Source organism: Coregonus clupeaformis, unplaced genomic scaffold (genome assembly GCF_020615455.1).
Source record: "Coregonus clupeaformis isolate EN_2021a unplaced genomic scaffold, ASM2061545v1 scaf1833, whole genome shotgun sequence".
Lineage (NCBI taxonomy): Eukaryota > Metazoa > Chordata > Actinopteri > Salmoniformes > Salmonidae > Coregonus > Coregonus clupeaformis.
This window is the reverse complement of record NW_025535287.1, coordinates 41,354-68,744: the sequence shown is the minus strand read 5'-3', so window position 1 is coordinate 68,744 and position 27,391 is coordinate 41,354. Positions and strand designations below refer to the sequence as shown.

Here is a 27,391-nt window from a genome sequence, read left to right as displayed (position 1 = left end):
TAATGACGGAAAGTCAAGATAAAAAAATATTGATAACAATCTTCAGATAATGTCACTGAAGTGGTATCCACTGTGCCAAAAAGACCCGTATTGTCTGAATTTCCAAAGTCCCAGAAAAAATGAACATTGATAACTGGTTTTCATCTTCAGCCAGCACCTTCATTTTTAAAAATCTGCTGCCCCATGTGAGGATCGAACTCACGACCTTCAGATTATGAGACTGACGCGCTACCTACTGCGCCAACGAGGCACATAAATGCAAAAAGTCAAGAGACTTTTTTTTATATAAAGATCTTCAGATAATGTCACTGAAGTTGTATCCGCTGTCCCAAAAATGAAGGTATTGTCTGATATATCCAAAGAAATAAATATTTATACATGGTTGTCATCTTCAGCCAACTCCTTCATTTTAAGAACTCTGCTGCCCCGTGTGAGGATCGAACTCACGACCTTCAGATTATGAGACTGACGCTCTACCTACTGTGCCAACGAGGCACATAATGACCAAAAGTCAAGATAAAAAAATATTGATAACAATCTTCAGATAATGTCACTGAAGTGGTATCCACTGTGCCAAAAAGACCTGTATTGTCTGAATATCCAAAGTCACAGAGAAATGAACATTGATAGCTGGTTTTCATCTTCAGCCAGCACCTTCATTTTAAAAATCTACTGCCCCGTGTGAGGATCGAACTCACGACCTTCAGATTATGAGACTGACGCGCTACCTACTGCGCCAACGAGGCACATACATGCCAAAGGTCAAGAGACATTTTTTTGATAAAGATCTTCAGATAATGTCACTGAAGTGGTATCCGCTGTCCCAAAAATGAAGGTATTGTCTGAATATACAAAGAAGTAAATATTTACTCATGGTTGTCATCTTCAGCCAACTCCTTCATTTTAAGAACTCTGCTGCCCCGTTTGAGGATCGAACTCACAACCTTCAGATTATGAGACTGACGCGCTACCTACTGCGCCAACAAGGCACATAATGACCAAAAGTCAAGATACAAAAATATTGATAACAATCTTCAGATAATGTCACTGAAGTGGTATCCACTGTGCCAAAAAGACACGTATTGTCTGAATATCCAAAGTCCCAGAGAAATGAACATTGATAACTGGTTTTCATCTTCAGCCAGCACCTTCATTTTTTAAAATCTGCTGCCCCGTGTGAGGATCGAACTCACGACCTTCAGATTATGAGACTGACGCTCTACCTACTGTGCCAACGAGGCACATAATGACGGAAAGTCAAGATAAAAAAATATTGATAACAATCTTCAGATAATGTCACTGAAGTGGTATCCACTGTGCCAAAAAGACCCGTATTGTCTGAATATCCAAAGTCCCAGGGAAATGAACATTGATACCTGGTTTTCATCTTGAGCCAGCAACTTCATTTTTAAAAATCAGCTGCCCCGTGTGAGGATCGAACTCACGACCTTCAGATTATGAGACTGACGCGCTACCTACTGCGCCAACGAGGCACATACATGCCAAAAGTCAAGAGACTTTTTTTTGATAACAATCTTCAGATAATGTCACTGAAGTGGTATCCGCTGTCCCAAAAATGAAGGTATTGTCTGAATATCCAAAGAAATAAATATTTATACGTGGTTGTCATCTTCAGCCAACTACTTCATTTTAAGAACTCTGCTGCCCCGTGTGTGGATCGAACTCACGACCTTCAGATTATGAGACTGACGCGGTACCTACTGCGCCAACGAGGCACATAATGACCAAAAGTCAAGATAAAAAAATATTGATAACAATCTTCAGATAATGTCACTGAAGTGGTATCCACTGTGCCAAAAAGACCTGTATTGTCTGAATATCCAAAGTCCCAGAAAAATGAACATTGATCCCTGGTTTACATCTTGAGCCAACACCTTCATTTTAAGAACTCTACAGCCCCGTGTGAGGATCGAACTCACGACCTTCAGATTATGAGACTGACGCACTACCTACTGCGCCAACGAGGCACATAAATGCAAAAAGTCAAGAGACATTTTTTTTGATAACGATCTTCAGATAATGTCACTGAAGTGGTATCCACTGTGCCAAAAAGACACGTATTGTCTGAATATCCAAAGTCCCAGAGAAATGAACATTGATACCTGGTTTTCATCTTGAGCCAGCACCTTCATTTTAAAAATCTGCTGCCCCGTGTGAGGATCGAACTCACGACCTTCAGATTATGAGACTGACGCGCTACCTACTGCGCCAACGAGGCACAAAATGACCAAATGTCAAGATACAAATTTTTTGATAACAATCTTCAGATAATGTCACTGAAGTGGTATCCACTGTCCCAAAAATGACGGTATTGTCTGAATATCCAAAGTCCCAGAGAAATAAATATTTATACATGGTTGTCATCTTCAGCCAACACCTTCATTTTAAGAACTCTGCTGCCCCGTGTGAGGATCGAACTCACGACCTTCAGATTATGAGACTGACGCGCTACCTACTGCGCCAACGAGGCACATACATGCAAAAGTCAAGAGACATTTTTTTGATAAAGATCTTCAGATAATGTCACTGAAGTGGTATCCACTGTGCCAAAAAGACCCATATTGTCTGAATATCCAAAGTCCCAGAGAAATGAACATTGATACCTGGTTTTCATCTTCAGCCAGCACCTTCATTTTTAAAAATCTGCTGCCCCGTGTGAGGATCGAACTCACGACCTTCAGATTATGAGACTGACGCGGTTCCTACTGCGCCAACGAGGCACATACATGCCAAAGGTCAAGATAATTTTTAAAAAATAAAGATCTTCAGATAATGTCACTGAAGTGGTATCCGCTGTCCCAAAAATGAAGGTATTGTCTGAATATCCAAAGAAATAAATATTTATACATGGTTGTCATCTTCAGCCAACTCCTTCATTTTAAGAACTCTGCTGCCCCGTGTGAGGATCGAACTCACGACCTTCAGATTATGAGACTGACGCTCTACCTACTGCGCCAACGAGGCACATAATGACCAAAAGTCAAGATAAAAAAATATTGATAACAATCTTCAGATAATGTCACTGAAGTGGTATCCGCTGTCCCAAAAATGAAGGTATTGTCTGAATATCCAAAGTCCCGAAATGAACATTTATACATGGTTGTCATCTTCAGCCAGCTCCTTCATTTTAAGAACTCTGCTGCCCCGTGTGAGGATCGAACTCACGACCTTCAGATTATGAGACTGACGCGCTACCTACTGCGCCAACGAGGCACATAATGACCAAAAGTCAAGATACAAAAATATTGATAACAATCTTCAGATAATGTCACTGATGTGGTATCCACTGTGCCAAAAAGACCCGTATTGTCTGAATATCCAAAGTCCCAGAGAAATGAACATTGATACCTGGTTTTCATCTTCAGCCAGCACCTTCATTTTTAAAAATCTGCTGCCCCGTGTGAGGATCGAACTCACGACCTTCAGATTATGAGACTGACGCGCTACCTACTGCGCCAACGAGGCACATAATGACCAAAAGTCAAGATACAAATATTGATAACAATCTTCAGATAATGTCACTGATGTGTATCCACTGTCCCAAAAAGACCCGTATTGTCTGAATATCCAAAGTCCCAGAGAAATGAACATTGATACCTGGTTTTCATCTTCAGCCAGCACCTTCATTTTTAAAAATCTGCTGCCCCGTGTGAGGATCGAACTCACGACCTTCAGACTGACGCGCTACCTACTGCGCCAACGAGGCATATACATGCAAAACGTCAAGAGACATTTTTTTTTATAAAGATCTTCAGATAATGTCACTGAAGTGGTATCCGCTGTCCCAAAAATGAAGGTATTGTCTGAATATCCAAAGAAATAAATATTTATACATGGTTGTCATCTTCAGCCAACTCCTTCATTTTAAGAACTCTGCTGCCCCGTGTGAGGATCGAACTCACGACCTTCAGATTATGAGACTGACGCGGTACCTACTGCGCCAACGAGGCACATAATGACCAAAAGTCAAGATAAAAAAATATTGATAACAATCTTCAGATAATGTCACTGAAGTGGTATCCACTGTGCCAAAAAGACCCGTATTGTCTGAATATCCAAAGTCCCAGAGAAATGAACATTGATACCTGGTTTTCATCTTGAGCCAGCACCTTCATTTTTAAAAATCTCCTGCCCCGTGTGAGGATCGAACTCACGACCTTCAGATTATGAGACTGACGCGCTACCTACTGCGCCAACGAGGCACATAAATGCAAAAAGTCAAGAGACATTTTTTTTTATAAAGATCTTCAGATAATGTCACTGAAGTGGTATCCGCTGTCCCAAAAATGAGGTATTGTCTGAATATCCAAAGAAATAAATATTTATACATGGTTGTCATCTTCAGCCAACTCCTTCATTTTAAGAATTCTGCTGCCCCGTGTGAGGATCGAACTCACGACCTTCAGATTATGAGACTGACGCGCTACCTACTGCACCAACGAGGCACAATATTACCAATAGTCAAGATACAAAAATATTGATAACAATCTTCAGATAATGTCACTGAAGTGGTATCCACTGTGCCAAAAAGACACGTATTGTCTGAATATCCAAAGTCCCAGAGAAATGAACATTGATACCTGGTTTTCATCTTCAGACAGCACCTTCATTATTAAAATACTGCTGCCCCGTGTGAGGATCGAACTCACAACCTTCAGATTATGAGACTGACGCGCTACCTACTGCGCCAACGAGGCACATAAATGCCAAAGGTCAAGAGATTTTTTTTTGGATAAAGATCTTCAGATAATGTCACTGAAATGGTATCCGCTGTCCCAAAAATGAATGTATTGTCTGATTATCCTAAGAAATAAATATTTATACATGGTTGTCATATTCAGCCAACTCCTTTATTGATGCGGTATCAACTGTCCCAAAAAGACACGTATTGTCTGAATATCCAAAGTCCCAGAGAAATGAACATTGATACCTGGTTTTCATCTTCAGCCAACACCTTCATTTTTAAAAATCTGCTGCCCCGTGTGAGGATCGAACTCACGACCTTCAGACTGACGCGCTACCTACTGCGCCAACTAGGCACATAAATGCCAAAGGTCAAGAGATTTTTTTTTGGATAAAGATCTTCAGATAGTGTCACTGAAATGGTATCCGCTGTCCCAAAAATGAATGTATTGTCTGAATATCCAAAGAAATAAATATTTATACATGGTTGTCATCTTCAGCCAACTCCTTCATTTTAAGAACTCTGCTGCCCCGTGTGAGGATCGAACTCACGACCTTCAGATTATGAGACTGACGCGCTACCTACTGCGCCAACGAGGCACATTATGACCAAAAGTCAAGATACAAAAATATTGATAACAATCTTCAGATAATGTCACTGAAGTGGTATCCACTGTGCCAAAAAGACCCGTATTGTCTGAATTTCCAAAGTCCCAGAGAAATGAACATTGATACCTGGTTTTCATCTTCAGCCAGCACCTTCATTTAAAAAAATCTACTGCCCCGTGTGAGGATCAAACTCACGACCTTCAGATTATGAGACTGACGCGCTACCTACTGCGCCAACGAGGCACATCAATGCCAAAAGTCAAGAGACATTTTTTTTTATAAAGATCTTCAGATAATGTCACTGAAGTGGTATCCGCTGTCCCAAAAATGAAGGTATTGTCTGAATATCCAAAGAAATAAATATTTATACATGGTTGTCATCTTCAGCCAAATCCTTCATTTTAAGAACTCTGCTGCCCCGTGTGAGGATCGAACTCACGACCTTCAGATTACGAGACTGACGCGGTACCTCCTGCGCCAACGAGGCACATAATGACCAAAAGTCAAGATACAAAAATATTGATAACAATCTTCAGATAATGTCACTGAAGTGGTATCCACTGTGCCAAAAAGACCCGTATTGTCTGAATATCCAAAGTCCCAGAGAAATGAACATTGATACCTGGTTTTCATCTTCAGCCAGCACCGTCATTTTTAAAAATCTGCTGCCCCGTGTGAGGATCGAACTCACGACCTTCAGATTATGAGACTGACGCGCTACCTACTGCGCCAACGAGGCAGATACATGCCATACGTCAAGAGACATTTTTTTTTATAAAGATCTTCAGATAATGTCACTGAAGTGGTATCCGCTGTCCCAAAAATGAAGGTATTGTCTGAATATCCAAAGAAATAAATATTTATACATGGTTGTCATCTTCAGCCAACTCCTTCATTTTAAGAACTCTGCTGCCCCGTGTGAGGATCGAACTCACGACCTTCAGATTATGAGACTGACGCAGTACCTACTGCGCCAACGAGGCACATAATGACAAAAAGTCAAGATACAAAAATATTGATAACAATCTTCAGATAATGTCACTGAAGTGCTTTCCACTGTGCCAAAAAGACCCGTATTGTCTGAATATCCAATGTCCCAGAGAAATGAACATTGATACCTGGTTTTCATCTTGAGCCAGCACCTTCATTTTTAAAAATCTCCTGCCCCGTGTGAGGATCGAACTCACGACCTTCAGATTACGAGACTGACGCGGTACCTCCTGCGCCAACGAGGCACATAATGACCAAAAGTCAAGATACAAAAATATTGATAAAAATCTTCAGATAATGTCACTGAAGTGGTATCCGCTGTGCCAAAAAGACCCGTATTGTCTGAATATCCAATGTCCCAGAGAAATGAACATTGATACCTGGTTTTCATCTTCAGCCAGCACCTTCATTTTTAAAAATCTGCTGCCCCGTGTGAGGATCGAACTCACGACCTTCAGATTATGAGACTGACGCGCTACCTACTGCGCCAACGAGGCACATACATGCCAAACGTCAAGAGACATTTTTTTTTATAAAGATCTTCAGATAATGTCACTGAAGTGGTATCCGCTGTCCCAAAAATGAAGGTATTGTCTGAATATCCAAATAAATAAATATTTATACATGGTTGTCATCTTCAGCCAACTCCTTCATTTTAAGAACTCTGCTGCCCCGTGTGAGGATCGAACTCACGACCTTCAGATTATGAGACTGACGCAGTACCTACAGCGCCAACGAGGCACATAATGACCAAAAGTCAAGATACAAAAATATTGATAACAATCTTCAGATAATGTCACTGAAGTGGTATCCACTGTGCCGAAAAAGACACTTATTGTCTTAATATCCAAACTCCCGAGAGAAATGAACATTGATACCTGGTTTTCATCTTCAGCCAGCAACTTCATTTTTAAAAATCTGCTGCCCCGTGTGAGGATCGAACTCACGACCTTCAGATTATGAGACTGACGCGCTACCTACTGCGCCAACGAGGCACATAGATGCAAAAGTCAAGAGATTTTTTTTATTTTTACGATCTTCAGATAATGTCACTAAAGTGGTATCCGCTGTCCCAAAAATGAAGGTATTGTCTGAATATCCAAATAAATAAATATTTATAAATGGTTGTCATCTTCAGCCAACTCCTTCATTTTAAGAACTCTGCTGCCCCGTGTGAGGATCGAACTCACGACCTTCAGATTATGAGACTGACGCGCTACCTACTGCGCCAACGAGGCACATAAATCAACTGTCCCAAAAAGACCCGTATTGTCTGAATATCCAAAGTCCCAGAGAAATTATCATTTATACCTGGTTTTCATCTTCAGCCAACACCTTCATTTTTAAAACTCTACTGCCCCGTGTGAGGATCAAATCACGACCTTCAGATTATGAGACTGACGCGCTACCTTCTGCGCCAACGAGGCAGATACATGCCAAACGTCAAGAGACATTTTTTTTATAGAGAATCTAACTCACGACCTTCAGATTATGAGACTGACGCTGACCTACTGTGCCAAGAGGCAATATGACCAAAGTCAAGATACAAAAATATTGATAACAATCTTCAGATAATGTCACTGAAGTGGTATCCACTGTCCCAAAAATGAAGGTATTGTCTGAATATCCAAAGCCAAATAAATATTTATACATGGTTTTCATCTTCAGCCAACTCCTTCATTTTAAGAACTCTGCTGCCCCGTGTGAGGATCGAACTCACGACCTTCAGATTATGAGACTGACGCAGTACCTACTGCGCCAACGAGGCACATAATGACAAAAAGTCAAGATACAAAAATATTGATAACAATCTTCAGATAATGTCACTGAAGTGCTACCTACTGCGCCAACGAGGCACATACATGCCAAAAGTCAAGAGACATTTTTTTTGATAAAGATCTTCAGATAATGTCACTGAAGTGGTATCCGCTGTCCCAAAAATGAAGGTATTGTCTGAATATCCAAATAAATAAATATTTATACATGGTTGTCATCTTCAGCCAACTCCTTCATTTTAAGAACTCTGCTGCCCCGTGTGAGGATCGAACTCACGACCTTCAGATTATGAGACTGACGCGCTACCTACTGCGCCAACGAGGCACATTATGACCAAAAGTCAAGATACAAAAATATTGATAACAATCTTCAGATAATGTCACTGAAGTGGTATCCACTGTGCCAAAAAGACCCTTATTGTCTTAATATCCAAACTCCCGAGAGAAATGAACATTGATACCTGGTTTTCATCTTCAGCCAGCACCTTCATTTTTAAAAATCTGCTGCCCCGTGTGAGGATCGAACTCACGACCTTCAGATTATGAGACTGACGCGCTACCTACTGCGCCAACGAGGCACATCAATGCCAAAAGTCAAGAGATTTTGTTTTGATAACAATCTTCAGATAATGTCACTGAAGTGGTATCCGCTGTCCCAAAAATGAAGGTATTGTCTGAATATCCAAATAAATAAATATTTATTCATGGTTGTCATCTTCAGCCAAATCCTTCATTTTAAGAACTCTGCTGCCCCGTGTGAGGATCGAACTCACGACCTTCAGATTATGAGACTGACGCGTTACCTACTGCGCCAACGAGGCACATAAATCAACTGTCCCCAAAAGACATGTATTGTCTGAATATCCAAAGTCGCAGAGAAATTATCATTTATACCTGGTTTTCATCTTCAGCCAACACCTTCATTTTTAAAACTCTACTGCCCCGTGTGAGGATCGAACTCACGACCTTCAGATTATGAGACTGACGCGCTACCTACTGCGCCAACGTGGCACATCAATGCCAAAAGTCAAGAGACATTTTTTTGATAAAGATCTTCAGATAATGTCACTGAAATGGTATCCACTGTGCCAAAAAAGACCCGTATTGTCTGAATATCCAAAGTCCCAGAGAAATGAACATTGATACCTGGTTTTCATCTTCAGCCAGCACCTTCATTTTTAAAAATCTGCTGCCCCGTGTGAGGATCGAACTCACGACCTTCAGATTATGAGACTGACGCGCTACCTACTGCGCCAACGAGGCACATACATGCCAAAGGTCAAGAGATTTTTTTTTAAATAAAGATCTTCAGATAATGTCACTGAAGTGGTATCCGCTGTGCCAAAAATAACCGTATTGTCTGAATATCCAAAGTCCAAGAGAAATTAACATTGATACCTGGTTGTCATCTTCAGCCAGCACCTTCATTTTTAAGAACTCTGCTGCCCCGTGTGAGGATCGAACTCACGACCTTCAGATTATGAGACTGACGCGCTACCTACTGCGCCAACGAGGCACATACATGCCAAAAGTCAAGATACATTTTTTTTGATAAAGATCTTCAGATAATGTCACTGAAATGGTATCCACTGTCCCAAAAATGAAGGTATTGTCTGAATATCCAAAGAAATAAACATTTATACATGGTTGTCATCTTCAGCCAACACCTTCATTTTAAGAACTCTGCTGCCCCGTGTGCGGATCGAACTCACGACCTTTAGATTATGAGACTGACGCGCTACCTTCTGCGCCAACGAGGCACATAAATCAACTGTCCCAAAAAGACATGTATTGTCTGAATATCCAAAGTCGCAGAGAAATCATCATTTATACCTGGTTTTCATCTTCAGCCAACACCTTCATTTTAAGAACTCTGCTGCCGTGTGAGGATCGAACTCACGACCTTCAGATTATGAGACCGACGCGCTACCTACTGCGCCAACGTGGCACATAATGACCTAAAGTCAAGATACAAAAATATTGATAACAATCTTCAGATAATGTCACTGAAGTGGTATCCACTGTGCCAAATAGACCCGTATTGTCTGAATATCCAAAGTCCCAGAGAAATGAACATTGATCCCTGGTTTTCATCTTCAGCCAGCACCTTCATTTTAAAAAATCTACTGCCCCGTGTGAGGATCCAACTCACGACCTTCAGATTAGGAGACTGCCACGCTACCTACTGCGCCAACGAGGCACATACATGCCAAAGGTCAAGAGAATATTTTTTAAATAAAGATCTTCAGATAATGTCACTGAAGTGGTATCCGCTGTCCCAAAAATGAAGGTATTGTCTGAATATCCAAAGAAAGAAATATTTATACATGGTTGTCATCTTCAGCCAACACCTTCATTTTAAGAACTCTGCTGCCCCGTGTGAGGATCGAACTCACGACCTTCAGATTATGAGACTGACGCGCTACCTTCTGCGCCAACGAGGCACAAAATGACCAATAGTCAAGATACAAAAATATTGATAACAATCTTCAGATAATGTCACTGAAGTGGTATCCACTGTGCCAAAAAAATCCCGTATTGTCTGAATATCCAAACTCCCAGAGAAATGAACATTGATACCTGGTTTTCATCTTCAGCCAGCACCTTCATTTAAAAAAATCTACTGCCCCGTGTGAGGATCGAACTCACGACCTTCAGATTATGAGACTGACGCGCTACCTACTGCGCCAACGAGGCACATCAATGCCAAAAGTCAAGAGACATTTTTTTTGATAAAGATCTTCAGATAATGTCACTGAAGTGGTATCCGCTGTCCCAAAAATGAAGGTATTGTCTGAATATCCAAAGAAATAAATATTTATACATGGTTGTCATCTTCAGCCAAATCCTTCATTTTAAGAACTCTGCTGCCCCGTGTGAGGATCGAACTCACGACCTTCAGATTACGAGACTGACGCGGTACCTCCTGCGCCAACGAGGCACATAATGACCAAAAGTCAAGATACAAAAATATTGATAACAATCTTCAGATAATGTCACTGAAGTGGTATCCACTGTGCCAAAAAGACCCGTATTGTCTGAATATCCAAAGTCCCAGAGAAATGAACATTGATACCTGGTTTTCATCTTGAGCCAGCACCTTCATTTTTAAAAATCTGCTGCCCCATGTGAGGATCGAACTCACGACCTTCAGATTATGAGACTGACGCGCTACCTACTGCGCCAACGAGGCAGATACATGCCAAACGTCAAGAGACATTTTTTTATAAAGATCTTCAGATAATGTCACTGAAGTGGTATCCGCTGTCCCAAAAATGAAGGTATTGTCTGAATATCCAAAGAAATAAATATTTATACATGGTTGTCATCTTCAGCCAACTCCTTCATTTTAAGAACTCTGCTGCCCCGTGTGAGGATCGAACTCACGACCTTCAGATTATGAGACTGACGCGGTACCTACTGCGCCAACGAGGCACATAATGACAAAAAGTCAAGATACAAAAATATTGATAACAATCTTCAGATAATGTCACTGAAGTGCTATCCACTGTGCCAAAAAGACCCGTATTGTCTGAATATCCAATGTCCCAGAGAAATGAACATTGATACCTGGTTTTCATCTTGAGCCAGCACCTTCATTTTTAAAAATCTCCTGCCCCGTGTGAGGATCGAACTCACGACCTTCAGATTACGAGACTGACGCGGTACCTCCTGCGCCAACGAGGCACATAATGACCAAAAGTCAAGATACAAAAATATTGATAAAAATCTTCAGATAATGTCACTGAAGTGGTATCCGCTGTGCCAAAAAGACCCGTATTGTCTGAATATCCAATGTCCCAGAGAAATGAACATTGATACCTGGTTTTCATCTTCAGCCAGCACCGTCATTTTTAAAAATCTGCTGCCCCGTGTGAGGATCGAACTCACGACCTTCAGATTATGAGACTGACGCGCTACCTACTGCGCCAACGAGGCAGATACATGCCAAAAGTCAAGAGACATTTTTTTTTATAAAGATCTTCAGATAATGTCACTGAAGTGGTATCCGCTGTCCCAAAAATGAAGGTATTGTCTGAATATCCAAATAAATAAATATTTATTCATGGTTGTCATCTTCAGCCAACTCCTTCATTTTAAGAACTCTGCTGCCCCGTGTGAGGATCGAACTCACGACCTTCAGATTATGAGACTGACGCAGTACCTACTGCGCCAACGAGGCACATAATGACCAAAAGTCAAGATACAAAAATATTGATAACAATCTTCAGATAATGTCACTGAAGTGGTATCCACTGTGCCGAAAAGACACTTATTGTCTTAATATCCAAACTCCGAGAGAAATGAACATTGATACCTGGTTTTCATCTTCAGCCAGCACCTTCATTTTTAAAAATCTGCTGCCCCGTGTGAGGATCGAACTCACGACCTTCAGATTATGAGACTGAAGCGCTACCTACTGCGCCAACGAGGCCCATCAATGCCAAAAGTCAAGAGATTTTGTTTTGATAACAATCTTCAGATAATGTCACTGAAGTGGTATCCGCTGTCCCAAAAATGAAGGTATTGTCTGAATATCCAAATAAATAAATATTTATACGTGGTTGTCATCTTCAGCCAACTCCTTCATTTTAAGAACTCTGCTGCCCCGTGTGAGGATCGAACTCACGACCTTCAGATTATGAGACTGACGCGCTACCTACTGCGCCAACGAGGCACATAAATCAATTGTCCCAAAAAGACATGTATTGTCTGAATATCCAAAGTCGCAGAGAAATTATCATTTATACCTGGTTTTCATCTTCAGCCAACACCTTCATTTTTAAAACTCTACTGCCCCGTGTGAGGATCGAAATCACGACCTTCAGATTATGAGACTGACGCGCTACCTTCTGCGCCAACGAGGCAGATACATGCCAAACGTCAAGAGACATTTTTTTTTATAGAGAATCGAACTCACGACCTTCAGATTATGAGACTGACGCGGTACCTACTGTGCCAACGAGGCACATAATGACCAAAAGTCAAGATACAAAAATATTGATAACAATCTTCAGATAATGTCACTGAAGTGGTATCCGCTGTCCCAAAAATGAAGGTATTGTCTGAATATCCAAAGAAATAAATATTTATACATGGTTGTCATCTTCAGCCAACTCCTTCATTTTAAGAACTCTGCTGCCCCGTGTGAGGATCGAACTCACGACCTTCAGATTATGAGACTGACGCAGTACCTACTGCGCCAACGAGGCACATAATGCCAAAAAGTCAAGATACAAAAATATTGATAACAATCTTCAGATAATGTCACTGAAGTGCTATCCACTGTGCCAAAAAGACGCGTATTGTCTGAATATCCAATGTCCCAGAGAAATGAACATTGATACCTGGTTTTCATCTTCAGCCAGCACCTTCATTTTTAAAAATCTCCTGCCCCGTGTGAGGATCGAACTCACGACCTTCAGATTACGAGACTGACGCGCTACCTCCTGCGCCAACGAGGCACATAATGACCAAAAGTCAAGATACAAAAATATTGATAACAATCTTCAGATAATGTCACTGAAGTGGTATCCACTGTGCCAAAAAGACCCGTATTGTCTGAATATCCAAAGTCCCAGAGAAATGAACATTGATACCTGGTTTTCATCTTCAGCCAGCACCTTCATTTTTAAAAATCTGCTGCCCCGTGTGAGGATCGAACTCACGACCTTCAGATTATGAGACTGACGCGCTACCTACTGCGCCAACGAGGCACATACATGCCAAAAGTCAAGAGACATTTTTTTTTATAAAGATCTTCAGATAATGTCACTGAAGTGGTATCCGCTGTCCCAAAAATGAAGGTATTGTCTGAATATCCAAATAAATAAATATTTATTCATGGTTGTCATCTTCAGCCAACTCCTTCATTTTAAGAACTCTGCTGCCCCGTGTGAGGATCGAACTCACGACCTTCAGATTATGAGACTGATGCAGTACCTACTGCGCCAACGAGGCACATAATGACCAAAAGTCAAGATACAAAAATATTGATAACAATCTTCAGATAATGTCACTGAAGTGGTATCCACTGTGCCGAAAAGACACTTATTGTCTTAATATCCAAACTCCAAGAGAAATGAACATTGATACCTGGTTTTCATCTTCAGCCAGCACCTTCATTTTTAAAAACCTGCTGCCCCGTGTGAGGATCGAACTCACGACCTTCAGATTATGAGACTGACGCGCTACCTACTGCGCCAACGAGGCACATCAATGCCAAAAGTCAAGAGATTTTTTTTTGATAACAATCTTCAGATAATGTCACTGAAGTGGTATCCGCTGTCCCAAAAATGAAGGTATTGTCTGAATATCCAAAGAAATAAATATGTATACGTGGTTGTCATCTTCAGCCAACTCCTTCATTTTAAGAACTCTGCTGCCCCGTGTGAGGATCGAACTCACGACCTTCAGATTATGAGACTGACGCGCTACCTACTGCGCCAACGAGGCACATAAATCAATTGTCCCAAAAAGACATGTATTGTCTGAATATCCAAAGTCGCAGAGAAATTATCATTTATACCTGGTTTTCATCTTCAGCCAGCACCTTCATTTTAAAAAATCTGCTGCCCCGTGTGAGGATCGAACTCACGACCTTCAGATTATGAGACTGACGCGCTACCTACTGCGCCAACGAGGCACATACATGCCAAAAGTCAAGAGACATTTTTTTTGATAAAGATCTTCAGATAATGTCACTGAAATGGTATCCACTGTGCCAAAAAGACCCATATTGTCTGAATATCCAAAGTCCCAGAGAAATGAACATTGATACCTGGTTTTCATCTTCAGCCAGCACCTTCATTTTTAAAAATCTGCTGCCCCGTGTGAGGATCGAACTCACGACCTTCAAATTATGAGACTGACGCGGTTCCTACTGCGCCAACGAGGCACATACATGCCAAAGGTCAAGATAATTTTTTAAAAATAAAGATCTTCAGATAATGTCACTGAAGTGGTATCCGCTGTCCCAAAAATGAAGGTATTGTCTGAATATCCAAAGAAATAAATATTTATACATGGTTGTCATCTTCAGCAAACTCCTTCATTTTAAGAACTCTGCTGCCCCGTGTGAGGATCGAACTCACGACCTTCAGATTATGAGACTGACGCGCTACCTTCTGCGCCAACGAGGCACAAAATGACCAATAGTCAAGATACAAAAATATTGATAACAATCTTCAGATAATGTCACTGAAGTGGTATCCACTGTGCCAAAAATACCCGTATTGTCTGAATATCCAAAGTCCAAGAGAAATTAACATTGATACCTGGTTTTCATCTTCAGCCAACACCTTCATTTTTAAAACTCTATTGCCCCGTGTGAGGATCGAACTCACGACCTTCAGATTATGAGACTGACGCGATACCTACTGCGCCAACGAGGCACATACATGCCAAAAGTCAAGAGACATTTTTTTTGATAAAGATCTTCAGATAATGTCACTGAAATGGTATCCACTGTGCCAAAAAGACCCATATTGTCTGAATATCCAAAGTCCCAGAGAAATGAACATTGATACCTGGTTTTCATCTTCAGCCAGCACCTTCATTTTTAAAAATCTGCTGCCCCGTGTGAGGATCGAACTCACGACCTTCAGATTATGAGACTGACGCGCTACCTACTGCGCCAACGAGGCACATACATGCCAAAGGTCAAGAGAATTTTTTTAAAATAAAGATCTTCAGATAATGTCACTGAAATGGTATCCACTGTGCCAAAAATAACCGTATTGTCTGAATATCCAAAGTCCAGAGAAATTAACATTGATACCTGGTTTTCATCTTCAGCCAGCACCTTCATTTTTAAAACTCTATTGCACCGTGTGAGGATCGAACTCACGACCTTCAGATTATGAGACTGACGCGATACCTACTGCGCCAACGAGGCACATACATGCCAAAAGTCAAGAGACATTTTTTTTGATAAAGATCTTCAGATAATGTCACTGAAATGGTATCCGCTGTCCCAAAAATGAAGGTATTGTCTGAATATCCAAAGAAATAAATATTTATACATGGTTGTCATCTTCAGCCAACACCTTCATTTTAAGAACTCTGCTGCCCCGTGTGCGGATCGAACTCACGACCTTTAGATTATGAGACTGACGCGCTACCTTCTGCGCCAACGAGGCACGTAAATCAACTGTCCCAAAAAGACATGTATTGTCTGAATATCCAAAGTCGCAGAGAAATCATAATTTATACCTGGTTTTCATCTTCAGCCAACACCTTCATTTTAAGAACTCTGCTGCCCGTGTGAGGATCGAACTCACGACCTTCAGATTATGAGACCGACGCGCTACCTACTGCGCCAACGTGGCACATACATGACCTAAAGTCAAGATACAAAAATATTGATAACAATCTTCAGATAATGTCACTGAAGTGGTATCCACTGTGCCAAATAGACCCGTATTGTCTGAATATCCAAAGTCCCAGAGAAATGAACATTGATCCCTGGTTTTCATCTTCAGCCAGCACCTTCATTTAAAAAAATCTACTGCCCCGTGTGAGGATCCAACTCACGACCTTCAGATTATGAGACTGCCACGCTAACTACTGCGCCAACGAGGCACGTAAATCAACTGTCCCAAAAAGACACGTATTGTCTGAATATCCAAAGTCGCAGAGAAATGAAAATTGAGACCTGGTTTTCATCTTCAGCCAACACCTTCTTTTTTAAAAATCTGCTGCCCCGTGTGAGATTCGAACTCATGACCTTCAGATTATGAGACTGACGCACTACCTACTGCGCCAACGAGGCACATACATGCCAAAGGTGAAGAGAATATTTTTAAATAAAGATCTCAGATAATGTCACTGAAGTGGTATCCGCTGTCCCAAAAATGAAGGTATTGTCTGAATATCCAAATAAATAAATATTTATACGTGGTTGTCATCTTCAGCCAACTCCTTCATTTTAAGAACTCTGCTGCCCCGTGTGAGGATCGAACTCACGACCTTCAGATTATGAGACTGACGCGCTACCTACTGCGCCAACGAGGCACATAAATCAATTGTCCCAAAAAGACATGTATTGTCTGAATATCCAAAGTCCCAGAGAAATTATCATTGATATCTGGTTTTCATCTTCAGCCAACACCTTCATTTTTAAAACTCTACTGCCCCGTGTGAGGATCGAACTCACGACCTTCAGATTATGAGACTGACGCGCTACCTTCTGCGCCAACGAGGCAGATACATGCCAAACGTCAAGAGACATTTTTTTAATTTCAATTATAGCGATACAAAAGTCAAGATACAAAATATTGATAATCTTCAGATAATGTCACTGAAGTGGTATCCGCTGTCCCAAAAATGAAGGTATTGTCTGAATATCCAAAGAAATAAATATTTATACATGGTTGTCATCTTCAGCCAACTCCTTCATTTTAAGAACTCTGCTGCCCCGTGTGAGGATCGAACTCACGACCTTCAGATTATGAGACTGACGCAGTACCTACTGCGCCAACGAGGCACATAATGACAAAAAGTCAAGATACAAAAATATTGATAACAATCTTCAATAATGTCACTGAAGTGCTTTCCACTGTGCCAAAAAGACCCGTATTGTCTGAATATCCAAAGTCCCAGAGAAATGAACATTGATACCTGGTTTTCATCTTGAGCCAGCACCTTCATTTTTAAAAATCTCCTGCCACGTGTGAGGATCGAACTCACGACCTTCAGATTACGAGACTGACGCGGTACCTCCTGCGCCAACGAGGCACATAATGACCAAAAGTCAAGATACAAAAATATTGATAAAGATCTTCAGATAATGTCACTGAAGTGGTATCCGCTGTGCCAAAAAGACCCGTATTGTCTGAATATCCAATGTCCCAGAGAAATGAACATTGATACCTGGTTTTCATCTTCAGCCAGCACCTTCATTTTTAAAAATCTGCTGCCCCGTGTGAGGATCGAACTCACGACCTTCAGATTATGAGACTGACGCGCTACCTACTGCGCCAACGAGGCACATACATGCCAAAAGTCAAGAGACATTTTTTTTATAAAGATTTTCAGATAATGTCACTGAAGTGGTATCCGCTGTCCCAAAAATGAAGGTATTGTCTGAATATCCAAATAAATAAATATTTATTCATGGTTGTCATCTTCAGCCAACTCCTTCATTTTAAGAACTCTGCTGCCCCGTGTGAGGATCGAACTCACGACCTTCAGATTATGAGACTGACGTGCTACCTACTGCTCCAACGAGGCACATAACGACCAAAATTCAAGATACAAAAATATTGATAACGATCTTCAGATAATGTCACTGAAGTGGTATCCACTGTCCCAAAAAGACACCTATTGTCTTAATATCCAAACTCCCAGAGAAATGAACATTGATACCTGGTTTTCATCTTCAGCCAACACCTTCATTTTTAAAAATCTGCTGCCCCGTGTGAGGATCGAACTCACGACCTTCAGATTATGAGACTGACGCGCTACCTACTGCGCCAACGAGGCACATAGATGCAAAAGTCAAGAGAATTTTTTTTTTTTTACGATCTTCAGATAATGTCACTAAAGTGGTATCCGCTGTCCCAAAAATGAAGGTATTGTCTGAATATCCAAATAAATAAATATTTATAAATGGTTGTCATATTCAGCCAACTCCTTCATTTTAAGAACTCTGCTGCCCCGTGTGAGGATCGAACTCACGACCTTCAGATTATGAGACTGACGCGCTACCTACTGCGCCAACGAGGCACATAAATCAATTGTCCCAAAAAAGACATGTATTGTCTGAATATCCAAAGTCGCAGAGAAATTATCATTTATACCTGGTTTTCATCTTCAGCCAACACCTTCATTTTTAAAACTCTACTGCCCCGTGTGAGGATCGAACTCACGACCTTCAGATTATGAGACTGACGCGCTACCTACTGCGCCAACGAGGCACATACATGCCAAAAGTCAAGAGACATTTTTTTTGATAAAGATCTTCAGATAATGTCACTGAAATGGTATCCACTGTGCCAAAAAGACCCATATTGTCTGAATATCCAAAGTCCCAGAGAAATGAACATTGATACCTGGTTTTCATCTTCAGCCAGCACCTTCATTTTTAAAAATCTGCTGCCCCGTGTGAGGATCGAACTCACGACCTTCAGATTATGAGACTGACGCGCTACCTACTGCGCCAACGAGGCACATACATGCCAAAGGTCAAGAGACATTTTTTAAAATAAAGATCTTCAGATAATGTCACTGAAGTGGTATCCGCTGTCCCAAAAATGAAGGTATTGTCTGAATATCCAAAGAAATAAATATTTATACATGGTTGTCATCTTCAGCCAACTCCTTCATTTTAAGAACTCTGCTGCCCCGTGTGAGGATCGAACTCACGACCTTCAGATTATGAGACTGACGCGCTACCTTCTGCGCCAACGAGGCACAAAATGACCAAAAGTCAAGATAAAAAAATATTGATAACAATCTTCAGATAATGTCACTGAAGTGGTATCCACTGTGCCAAAAATACCCGTATTGTCTGAATATCCAAAGTCCAAGAGAAATTAACATTGATACCTGGTTTTCATCTTCAGCCAACACCTTCATTTTTAAAACTCTACTGCCCCGTGTGAGGATCGAACTCACGACCTTCAGATTATGAGACTGACGCGCTACCTACTGCGCCAACGAGGCACATACATGCCAAAGGTCAAGATACATTTTTTTGATAAAGATCTTCAGATAATGTCACTGAAATGGTATCAACTGTCCCAAAAAGACAAGTATTGTCTGAATATCCAAAGTCCCAGAGAAATGAACATTGATACCTGGTTTTCATCTTCAGCCAACACCTTCATTTTTTAAATCTGCTGCCCCATGTGAGGATCGAACTCACGACCTTCAGATTATGAGACTGACGCGCTACCTACTGCGCCAACGAGGCACATACATGCAAAAGTCAAGAGACATTTTTTTGATAACGATCTTCAGATAATGTCACTGAAATGGTATCCGCTGTCCCAAAAATGAAGGTATTGTCTGAATATCCAAAGAAATAAATATTTATACATGGTTGTCATCTTCAGCCAACACCTTCATTTTAAGAACTCTGCTGCCCCGTGTGAGGATCGAACTCACGACCTTTAGATTATGAGACTGACGCGCTACCTTCTGCGCCAACGAGGCACGTAAATCAACTGTCCCAAAAAGACATGTATTGTCTGAATATCCAAAGTCGCAGAGAAATCATAATTTATACCTGGTTTTCATCTTCAGCCAACACCTTCATTTTAAGAACTCTGCTGCCGTGTGAGGATCGAACTCACGACCTTCAGATTATGAGACCGACGCGCTACCTACTGCGCCAACGTGGCACATAATGACCTAAAGTCAAGATACAAAAATATTGATAACAATCTTCAGATAATGTCACTGAAGTGGTATCCACTGTGCCAAATAGACCCGTATTGTCTGAATATCCAAAGTCCCAGAGAAATGAACATTGATCCCTGGTTTTCATCTTCAGCCAGCACCTTCATTTAAAAAAATCTACTGCCCCGTGTGAGGATCCAACTCACGACCTTCAGATTATGAGACTGCCACGCTAACTACTGCGCCAACGAGGCACGTAAATCAACTGTCCCAAAAAGACACGTATTGTCTGAATATCCAAAGTCGCAGAGAAATGAAAATTGAGACCTGGTTTTCATCTTCAGCCAACACCTTCTTTTTTAAAAATCTGCTGCCCCGTGTGAGATTCGAACTCATGACCTTCAGATTATGAGACTGACGCGCTACCTACTGCGCCAACGAGGCACATACATGCCAAAGGTGAAGAGAATATTTTTAAATAAAGATCTCAGATAATGTCACTGAAGTGGTATCCGCTGTCCCAAAAATGAAGGTATTGTCTGAATATCCAAAGAAAGAAATATTTATACATGGTTGTCATCTTCAGCCAACACCTTCATTTTTAAAAATCTGCTGCCCCGTGTGAGGATCGAACTCACGACCTTCAGATTATGAGACTGACGCGCTACCTTCTGCGCCAACAAGGCACAAAATGACCAATAGTCAAGATACAAAAATATTGATAACAATCTTCAGATAATGTCACTGAAGTGGTATCCACTGTGCCAAAAATACCCGTATTGTCTGAATATCCAAACTCCCAGAGAAATGAACATTGATACCTGGTTTTCATCTTCAGCCAGCACCTTCATTTTCAAAAATCTGCTGCCCGGGTGAGGATCGAACTCACCTCCTTCAGATTATGAGACTGACGAGCTACCTACTAATCCAACGAGGCACATACATGCCAAAGGTCAATACAATTTTTTTTAAATAAAGATCTTCAGATAATGTCACTGAAGTGGTATCCGCTGTCCCAAAAATGAAGGTATTGTCTGAATATCCAAAGAAATAAATATTTATACATGGTTGTCATCTTCAGCCAACTCCTTCATTTGAAGAACTCTGCTGCCCCGTGTGAGGATCGAACACACGACCTTCAGATTATGAGACTGATACGCTACCTTCTGCGCCAACGAGGCACAAAATGACCAATAGTCAAGATACAAAAATATTGATAACAATCTTCAGATAATGTTACTGAAGTGGTATCCACTGTGCCAAAAACACCCGTATTGTCTGAATATCCAAAAACCCAGAGAAATTAACATTGATACCTGGTTTTCATCTTCAGCCAGCACCTTCATTTTTAAAAATCTGCTGCACCGTGTGAGGATCGAACTCACACCCTTCAGATTATGAGACTGACGAGCTACCTACTGCGCCAACTCCTTCATTTGAAGAACTCTGCTGCCCCGTGTGAGGATCGAACTCACGACCTTCAGATTATGAGACTGACGCGCTACCTTCTGCGCCAACAAGGCACAAAATGACCAATAGTCAAGATACAAAAATATTGATAACAATCTTCAGATAATGTAACTGAAGTGGTATCCACTGTGCCAAATAGACACTTATTGTCTAAAATATCCAAAATCCGAAAGAAATGAACATTGTTACCTGGTATTCATCTTCAGCCAGCACCTTCATTTTAAAAAATCTGCTGCCCCGTGTGAGGATCGAACTCACGACCTTCAGATTATGAGACTGACGCGCTACCTACTGCGCCAACGAGGCACATAATGACCTAAAGTCAAGATACAAAAATATTGAAAACAATCTTCAGATAATGTCACTGAAGTGGTATCCACTGTGCCTAGAAGACTTGTATTGTCTGAATATCCAAAGTCCCAGAGAAATGAACATTGATACCTGGTTTTCATCTTCAGCCAGCACCTTCATTTTAAGAACTCTACAGCCCCGTGTGAGGATCGAACTCACGACCTTCAGATTATGAGACTGACGCACTACCTACTGCGCCAACGAGGCACATACATTCCAAAGGTCAAGATAATTTTTTTGGGATAAAGATCTTCAGATAATGTCACTGAAGTGGTATCACCTGTCCCAAAAATGAAGATATTGTCTGAATATCCAAAGAAATAAATATTTATACATGGTTGTCATCTTCAGCCAACTCCTTCATTTTAAGAACTCTGCTGCCCCGTGTGAGGATCGAACTCACGACCTTCAGATTATGACGCGCTACCTTCTGCGCCAACGAGGCACATAAATCAACTGTCCCAAAAAGACACGTATTGTCTGAATATCCAAAGTCGCAGAGAAATTAACATTTATACCTGGTTTTCATCTTCAGCCAACACCTTCATTTTTAAAACTCTACTGCCCCGTGTGAGGATCGAACTCACGACCTTCAGATTATGAGACTGAAGTGCTACCTACTGCGCCAACGAGGCACATACATGCCAAAATTCAAGATAATTTTTTTTTGATAAAGATCTTCAGATAATGTCACTGAAATGGTATCCACTGTGCCAAAATCACCCATATTGTCTGAATATCCAAAGTCCCAGAGAAATGAACATTGATACCTGGTTTTCATCTTCAGCCAGCACCTTCATTTTTAAAAATCTGCTGCCCCGTGTGAGGATCGAACTCACACCCTTCAGGTTATGAGACTGACGAGCTACCTACTGCGCCAACTCCTTCATTTTAAGAACTCTGCTGCCCCGTGTGAGGATCGAACTCACGACCTTCAGATTATGAGACTGACGCGCTACCTTCTGCGCCAACTAGGCACATTATGAGCAATAGTCAAGATACAAAAATATTGATAAAAATCTTCAGATAATGTCACTGAAGTGGTATCCACTGTGCCAAAAATACCCGTATTGTCTGAATATCCAAAGTCCCAGAGAAATGAACATTGATACCTGGTTTTCATCTTCAGCCAGCACCTTCTTTTTTAAAAATCTGCTGCCCCGTGTGAGGATCGAACTCACGACCTTCAGATTATGAGACTGACGCGCTACATTCTGCGCCAACAAGGCACAAAATGACCAATAGTCAAGATACAAAAATATTGATAACAATCTTCAGATAATGTAACTGAAGTGGTATCCACTGTGCCAAATAGACACTTATTGTCTGAAATATCCAAAATCCGAAAGAAATGAACATTGTTACCTGGTATTCATCTTCAGCCAGCACCTTCATTTTAAAAAATCTGCTGCCCCGTGTGAGGATCGAACTCACGACCTTCAGATTATGAGACTGACGCGCTACCTACTGCGCCAACGAGGCACATAATGACCTAAAGTCAAGATACAAAAATATTGAAAACAATCTTCAGATAATGTCACTGAAGTGGTATCCACTGTGCCGAAAAGACACTTATTGTATTAATATCCAAACTCTGAGAGAAATGAACATTGATACCTGGTTTTCATCTTCAGCCAAGTCCTTCATTTTAAGAACTCTGCGCCCCGTGTGAGGATCGAACTCTCAACCTTCAGATTATGAGACTGACACGCTACCTACTACGCCAACAAGGCACATACTTGCCTAAAGTCAAGAGACATTTTTTAAATAAAGATCTTCAGATAATGTCACTGATAGTGGTATCCACTGTGCCATAAAGACATGTATTGTCTGAATATCCAAATAAATAAATATTTATACATGGTTGTCATATTCAGCCAACTCCTTTATTGACGCGGTATCAACTGTCCCAAAAAACAGTTTGTCTGAATATCCAAAGTCCCAGAGAAATAATATAGATACCTGGTTTTCATCTTCAGCCAACACCTTCATTTTAAAAATCTGCTGCCCCGTGTGAGGATCGAACTCACGACCTTCAGATTATGAGACCGACGCGCTACCTACTGCGCCAACGAGGCACATAATGACCTAAAAGTCAAGATACAAAAATATTGATAAAATCTTCAGATAATGTCACTGAATATCCACTGTCCCAAAAAGACCCGTATTGTCTGAATATCCAAAGTCCCAGAGAAATGAACATTTATCCCTGGTTTTCATCTTCAGCCAGCACCTTCATTTTAAAAAATCTACTGCCCCGTGTGAGGATCCAACTCACGACCTTCAGATTATGAGACTGCCACGCTAACTACTGCGCCAACGAGGCACGTAAATCAACTGTCCCAAAAAGACACGTATTGTCTGAATATCCAAAGTCCCAGAGAAATGAACATTGATACCTGGTTTTCATCTTCAGCCAACACCTTCATTTTTAAAAATCTGCTTCCCCGTGTGAGGATCGAACTCACGACCTTCAGATTATGAGACTGACGCGCTACCTACTGCGCCAATAAGGCACATAAATGCCAAAAGTCAAATAGACATTTTTTTTGATAACGATCTTCAGATAATGTCACTGAAGTGGTATCCGCTATCCCAAAAATGAAGGTATTGTCTGAATATCCAAAGAAATAAATATTTATACATGGTTGTCATCTTCAGCCAACTCCTTCATTTTAAGAACTCTGCTGCCCCGTGTGAGGATCGAACTCACGACCTTCAGATTATGAGACTGACACGCTATCTACTGCTCCAACGAGGCACATAACGACCACTATTCAACAGGACAAACTATTGATAACAACCTTCAGGTTATGACACTGATGTGGTATCAACTGTCCCAAAATGACACGTATTGTCTGAATATCCAAACTCCCAGAGAAATGAACATTGATACCTGGTTTTCATCTTCAGCCAACACCTTCATTTTTAAAAACTCTGCTGCCCCGTGTGAGGATCGAACTCACGACCTTCAGATTATGAGACTGACGCGCTACCTACTGCGCCAACGAGGCACATACATGCAAAAGTCAAGATAAAAAAATATTGATAACAATTTTCAGATAATGTCACTGAAGTGGTATCCACTGTGCCAAAAATACACGTATTGTCTGAATATCCAAAGAAATAAATATTTATACATGGTTGTCATCTTCAGCCAACGCCTTCATTTTAAGAACTCTGCTGCCCCGTGTGAGGATCGAACTCACGACCTTCAGATTATGAGACTGACGCGCTACCTACTGCGCCAACGAGGCACATAACAACCAAAAGTCAAGAGACATTTTTTAAAATAAAAATCTTCAGAAAATGTCACTGAAGTGGTATCCGCTGTCCCAAAAATGAAGGTATTGTCTGAATATCCAAAGAAATAAATATTTATACATGGTTGTCATCTTCAGCCAACTCCTTCATTTTAAGAACTCTCCTGCCCCGTGTGAGGATCACACTCATGACCTTCAGATTATGAGACTGACCCACTACCTACTGCGCCAACAAGGCACATAATGACCAAAAGTCAAGATACAAAGATATTGATAACAATCTTCAGATAATATCACTGAACTGGTATCCACTGTGCCAAAAAGACCCGTATTGTCTGAGTCATTTTAAACACTGCTGCCTTTACACGAAGTGGTATCCACTGTCCCAAAAAGACACGTATTGTCTGATATCCAAAGTCCCAGAGAAACGAACATTGATACCTGGTTTTCATCTTCAGCCAACGCCTTCATTTTAAGAACTCTGCTGCCCCGTGTGAGGATCGAACTCACGACCTTCAGATTATGAGACTGCCACGCTAACTACTGCTCCAACGAGGCACATAACAACCAATATTCAAGAGGACAAACTATTGATAACAACCTTCAGGTTATGACACTGATGTGATATCAACTGTCCCAAAAAGACACGTATTGTCTGAATATCCAAAGTCTCCGAGAAATGAACATTGATACCTGGTTTTCATCTTCAGCCAACACCTTCATTTTTAAACTCTGCTGCCCCGTGTGAGGATCGAACTCACGACCTTCAGATTATGAGACTGACGCGCTACCTACTGCGCCAACGAGGCACATAATGAACAAAAGACAAGATAAAAAAATATTGATAACAATCTTCAGATAATGTCACTGAAGTGGTATCCACTGTGCAAAAAAGACACGTATTGTCTAAATATCCAAACTCCCAGAGAAATGAACATCGATCACTGGTTTTCATCTTGAGCCAGCACCTTCATTTTTAAAACTCTGCTGCCCCGTGTGAGGATCGAACTCAGCACCTTCAGATTATGAGACTGACGCGCTACCTAATGCGCCAACGAGGAACATGAATGGCAAAAGTCAAGAGACATTTTTTAAAATAAAAATCTTCAGAAAATGTCACTGAAGTTGTATCCGCTGTCCCAAAAATGAAGGTATTGTCTGAATATCCAAAGAAATAAATATTTATACATGGTTGTCATCTTCAGCCAACGCCTTCATTTTAAGAACTCTGCTGCCCCGTGTGAGGATCGAACTCACGACCTTCAGATTATGAGACTGCCACGCTAACTACTGCTCCAACGAGGCACATAACAACCAATATTCAAGAGGACAAACTATTGATAACAACCTTCAGGTTATGACACTGATGTGATATCAACTGTCCCAAAAAGACACGTATTGTCTGAATATCCAAAGTCCCAGAGAAATGAACATTGATACCTGGTTTTCATCTTCAGCCAGCACCTTCATTTTTAAAAATCTGCTGCCCCGTGTGAGGATCGAACTCACGACCTTCAGATTATGAGACTGACGCGCTACCTACTGCGCCAACGAGGCACATACATGCAAAAGTCAAGATACAAAAATATTGATAACAATTTTCAGATAATGTCACTGAAGTGGTATCCACTGTGCCAAAAATACACGTATTGTCTGAATATCCAAAGTCCCAAATGAACATTGATACCTGGTTTTCATCTTCAGCCAGCACCTTCATTTTAAAAAATCTGCTGCCCCGTGTGAGGATCGAACTCACGACCTTCAGATTATGAGACTGACGCGCTACCTACTGCGCCAACGAGGCACATATATGCAAAAGTCAAGAGAATTTTTTTTATAACGATCTTCAGATAATGTCACTGAAGTGGTATCCGCTGTCCCAAA

At 41.1% G+C, this 27,391-nt stretch overlaps 50 non-coding genes across 50 annotated transcripts; all 50 read right to left on the bottom strand.

Moving 5' to 3' along the window:
- Positions 1 to 177: 177 nt before the first annotated feature.
- Positions 178 to 250, bottom strand: trnam-cau. The gene has a single exon. It is a non-coding gene; the product is annotated as a tRNA-Met (tRNA).
- Positions 251 to 673: 423 nt separating this feature from the next.
- On the bottom strand, positions 674 to 746 carry trnam-cau. The gene has a single exon. It is a non-coding gene; the product is annotated as a tRNA-Met (tRNA).
- A 674-nt stretch (positions 747 to 1,420) lies between these two features.
- Positions 1,421 to 1,493, bottom strand: trnam-cau. Its single transcript has one exon. It is a non-coding gene; the product is annotated as a tRNA-Met (tRNA).
- Positions 1,494 to 2,166: 673 nt separating this feature from the next.
- On the bottom strand, positions 2,167 to 2,239 carry trnam-cau. The gene has a single exon. It is a non-coding gene; the product is annotated as a tRNA-Met (tRNA).
- Positions 2,240 to 2,418: 179 nt separating this feature from the next.
- On the bottom strand, positions 2,419 to 2,491 carry trnam-cau. Its single transcript has one exon. It is a non-coding gene; the product is annotated as a tRNA-Met (tRNA).
- A 670-nt stretch (positions 2,492 to 3,161) lies between these two features.
- Positions 3,162 to 3,234, bottom strand: trnam-cau. Its single transcript has one exon. It is a non-coding gene; the product is annotated as a tRNA-Met (tRNA).
- A 179-nt stretch (positions 3,235 to 3,413) lies between these two features.
- trnam-cau lies at positions 3,414 to 3,486 on the bottom strand. The gene has a single exon. It is a non-coding gene; the product is annotated as a tRNA-Met (tRNA).
- Positions 3,487 to 4,150: 664 nt separating this feature from the next.
- Positions 4,151 to 4,223, bottom strand: trnam-cau. The gene has a single exon. It is a non-coding gene; the product is annotated as a tRNA-Met (tRNA).
- Positions 4,224 to 4,645: 422 nt separating this feature from the next.
- On the bottom strand, positions 4,646 to 4,718 carry trnam-cau. Its single transcript has one exon. It is a non-coding gene; the product is annotated as a tRNA-Met (tRNA).
- Positions 4,719 to 5,231: 513 nt separating this feature from the next.
- Positions 5,232 to 5,304, bottom strand: trnam-cau. Its single transcript has one exon. It is a non-coding gene; the product is annotated as a tRNA-Met (tRNA).
- Positions 5,305 to 5,727: 423 nt separating this feature from the next.
- trnat-cgu lies at positions 5,728 to 5,800 on the bottom strand. Its single transcript has one exon. It is a non-coding gene; the product is annotated as a tRNA-Thr (tRNA).
- Positions 5,801 to 5,979: 179 nt separating this feature from the next.
- On the bottom strand, positions 5,980 to 6,052 carry trnam-cau. The gene has a single exon. It is a non-coding gene; the product is annotated as a tRNA-Met (tRNA).
- Positions 6,053 to 6,475: 423 nt separating this feature from the next.
- Positions 6,476 to 6,548, bottom strand: trnat-cgu. Its single transcript has one exon. It is a non-coding gene; the product is annotated as a tRNA-Thr (tRNA).
- A 179-nt stretch (positions 6,549 to 6,727) lies between these two features.
- Positions 6,728 to 6,800, bottom strand: trnam-cau. Its single transcript has one exon. It is a non-coding gene; the product is annotated as a tRNA-Met (tRNA).
- Positions 6,801 to 7,225: 425 nt separating this feature from the next.
- trnam-cau lies at positions 7,226 to 7,298 on the bottom strand. The gene has a single exon. It is a non-coding gene; the product is annotated as a tRNA-Met (tRNA).
- Positions 7,299 to 7,468: 170 nt separating this feature from the next.
- Positions 7,469 to 7,541, bottom strand: trnam-cau. Its single transcript has one exon. It is a non-coding gene; the product is annotated as a tRNA-Met (tRNA).
- Positions 7,542 to 8,330: 789 nt separating this feature from the next.
- Positions 8,331 to 8,403, bottom strand: trnam-cau. The gene has a single exon. It is a non-coding gene; the product is annotated as a tRNA-Met (tRNA).
- Positions 8,404 to 8,583: 180 nt separating this feature from the next.
- trnam-cau lies at positions 8,584 to 8,656 on the bottom strand. Its single transcript has one exon. It is a non-coding gene; the product is annotated as a tRNA-Met (tRNA).
- A 612-nt stretch (positions 8,657 to 9,268) lies between these two features.
- Positions 9,269 to 9,341, bottom strand: trnam-cau. The gene has a single exon. It is a non-coding gene; the product is annotated as a tRNA-Met (tRNA).
- Positions 9,342 to 9,521: 180 nt separating this feature from the next.
- On the bottom strand, positions 9,522 to 9,594 carry trnam-cau. Its single transcript has one exon. It is a non-coding gene; the product is annotated as a tRNA-Met (tRNA).
- A 611-nt stretch (positions 9,595 to 10,205) lies between these two features.
- trnar-ccu lies at positions 10,206 to 10,278 on the bottom strand. Its single transcript has one exon. It is a non-coding gene; the product is annotated as a tRNA-Arg (tRNA).
- Positions 10,279 to 10,702: 424 nt separating this feature from the next.
- Positions 10,703 to 10,775, bottom strand: trnam-cau. The gene has a single exon. It is a non-coding gene; the product is annotated as a tRNA-Met (tRNA).
- A 171-nt stretch (positions 10,776 to 10,946) lies between these two features.
- Positions 10,947 to 11,019, bottom strand: trnat-cgu. Its single transcript has one exon. It is a non-coding gene; the product is annotated as a tRNA-Thr (tRNA).
- A 179-nt stretch (positions 11,020 to 11,198) lies between these two features.
- Positions 11,199 to 11,271, bottom strand: trnam-cau. Its single transcript has one exon. It is a non-coding gene; the product is annotated as a tRNA-Met (tRNA).
- A 421-nt stretch (positions 11,272 to 11,692) lies between these two features.
- trnat-cgu lies at positions 11,693 to 11,765 on the bottom strand. Its single transcript has one exon. It is a non-coding gene; the product is annotated as a tRNA-Thr (tRNA).
- A 179-nt stretch (positions 11,766 to 11,944) lies between these two features.
- Positions 11,945 to 12,017, bottom strand: trnam-cau. Its single transcript has one exon. It is a non-coding gene; the product is annotated as a tRNA-Met (tRNA).
- Positions 12,018 to 12,440: 423 nt separating this feature from the next.
- trnam-cau lies at positions 12,441 to 12,513 on the bottom strand. The gene has a single exon. It is a non-coding gene; the product is annotated as a tRNA-Met (tRNA).
- Positions 12,514 to 12,683: 170 nt separating this feature from the next.
- Positions 12,684 to 12,756, bottom strand: trnam-cau. Its single transcript has one exon. It is a non-coding gene; the product is annotated as a tRNA-Met (tRNA).
- A 714-nt stretch (positions 12,757 to 13,470) lies between these two features.
- Positions 13,471 to 13,543, bottom strand: trnat-cgu. Its single transcript has one exon. It is a non-coding gene; the product is annotated as a tRNA-Thr (tRNA).
- Positions 13,544 to 13,722: 179 nt separating this feature from the next.
- On the bottom strand, positions 13,723 to 13,795 carry trnam-cau. The gene has a single exon. It is a non-coding gene; the product is annotated as a tRNA-Met (tRNA).
- A 423-nt stretch (positions 13,796 to 14,218) lies between these two features.
- Positions 14,219 to 14,291, bottom strand: trnam-cau. The gene has a single exon. It is a non-coding gene; the product is annotated as a tRNA-Met (tRNA).
- Positions 14,292 to 14,461: 170 nt separating this feature from the next.
- Positions 14,462 to 14,534, bottom strand: trnam-cau. The gene has a single exon. It is a non-coding gene; the product is annotated as a tRNA-Met (tRNA).
- A 117-nt stretch (positions 14,535 to 14,651) lies between these two features.
- Positions 14,652 to 14,724, bottom strand: trnam-cau. Its single transcript has one exon. It is a non-coding gene; the product is annotated as a tRNA-Met (tRNA).
- A 927-nt stretch (positions 14,725 to 15,651) lies between these two features.
- trnam-cau lies at positions 15,652 to 15,724 on the bottom strand. Its single transcript has one exon. It is a non-coding gene; the product is annotated as a tRNA-Met (tRNA).
- A 1,296-nt stretch (positions 15,725 to 17,020) lies between these two features.
- trnam-cau lies at positions 17,021 to 17,093 on the bottom strand. Its single transcript has one exon. It is a non-coding gene; the product is annotated as a tRNA-Met (tRNA).
- Positions 17,094 to 17,743: 650 nt separating this feature from the next.
- trnat-cgu lies at positions 17,744 to 17,816 on the bottom strand. The gene has a single exon. It is a non-coding gene; the product is annotated as a tRNA-Thr (tRNA).
- A 179-nt stretch (positions 17,817 to 17,995) lies between these two features.
- trnam-cau lies at positions 17,996 to 18,068 on the bottom strand. Its single transcript has one exon. It is a non-coding gene; the product is annotated as a tRNA-Met (tRNA).
- A 422-nt stretch (positions 18,069 to 18,490) lies between these two features.
- Positions 18,491 to 18,563, bottom strand: trnam-cau. Its single transcript has one exon. It is a non-coding gene; the product is annotated as a tRNA-Met (tRNA).
- Positions 18,564 to 18,733: 170 nt separating this feature from the next.
- Positions 18,734 to 18,806, bottom strand: trnam-cau. Its single transcript has one exon. It is a non-coding gene; the product is annotated as a tRNA-Met (tRNA).
- Positions 18,807 to 18,924: 118 nt separating this feature from the next.
- trnam-cau lies at positions 18,925 to 18,997 on the bottom strand. Its single transcript has one exon. It is a non-coding gene; the product is annotated as a tRNA-Met (tRNA).
- Positions 18,998 to 19,176: 179 nt separating this feature from the next.
- trnam-cau lies at positions 19,177 to 19,249 on the bottom strand. Its single transcript has one exon. It is a non-coding gene; the product is annotated as a tRNA-Met (tRNA).
- Positions 19,250 to 19,672: 423 nt separating this feature from the next.
- trnam-cau lies at positions 19,673 to 19,745 on the bottom strand. The gene has a single exon. It is a non-coding gene; the product is annotated as a tRNA-Met (tRNA).
- A 177-nt stretch (positions 19,746 to 19,922) lies between these two features.
- On the bottom strand, positions 19,923 to 19,995 carry trnam-cau. Its single transcript has one exon. It is a non-coding gene; the product is annotated as a tRNA-Met (tRNA).
- A 2,131-nt stretch (positions 19,996 to 22,126) lies between these two features.
- Positions 22,127 to 22,199, bottom strand: trnam-cau. Its single transcript has one exon. It is a non-coding gene; the product is annotated as a tRNA-Met (tRNA).
- A 1,454-nt stretch (positions 22,200 to 23,653) lies between these two features.
- trnam-cau lies at positions 23,654 to 23,726 on the bottom strand. Its single transcript has one exon. It is a non-coding gene; the product is annotated as a tRNA-Met (tRNA).
- Positions 23,727 to 25,185: 1,459 nt separating this feature from the next.
- On the bottom strand, positions 25,186 to 25,258 carry trnam-cau. The gene has a single exon. It is a non-coding gene; the product is annotated as a tRNA-Met (tRNA).
- Positions 25,259 to 25,428: 170 nt separating this feature from the next.
- On the bottom strand, positions 25,429 to 25,501 carry trnam-cau. The gene has a single exon. It is a non-coding gene; the product is annotated as a tRNA-Met (tRNA).
- A 742-nt stretch (positions 25,502 to 26,243) lies between these two features.
- trnam-cau lies at positions 26,244 to 26,316 on the bottom strand. The gene has a single exon. It is a non-coding gene; the product is annotated as a tRNA-Met (tRNA).
- Positions 26,317 to 26,991: 675 nt separating this feature from the next.
- Positions 26,992 to 27,064, bottom strand: trnam-cau. The gene has a single exon. It is a non-coding gene; the product is annotated as a tRNA-Met (tRNA).
- Positions 27,065 to 27,238: 174 nt separating this feature from the next.
- On the bottom strand, positions 27,239 to 27,311 carry trnam-cau. Its single transcript has one exon. It is a non-coding gene; the product is annotated as a tRNA-Met (tRNA).
- Positions 27,312 to 27,391: the final 80 nt, after the last annotated feature.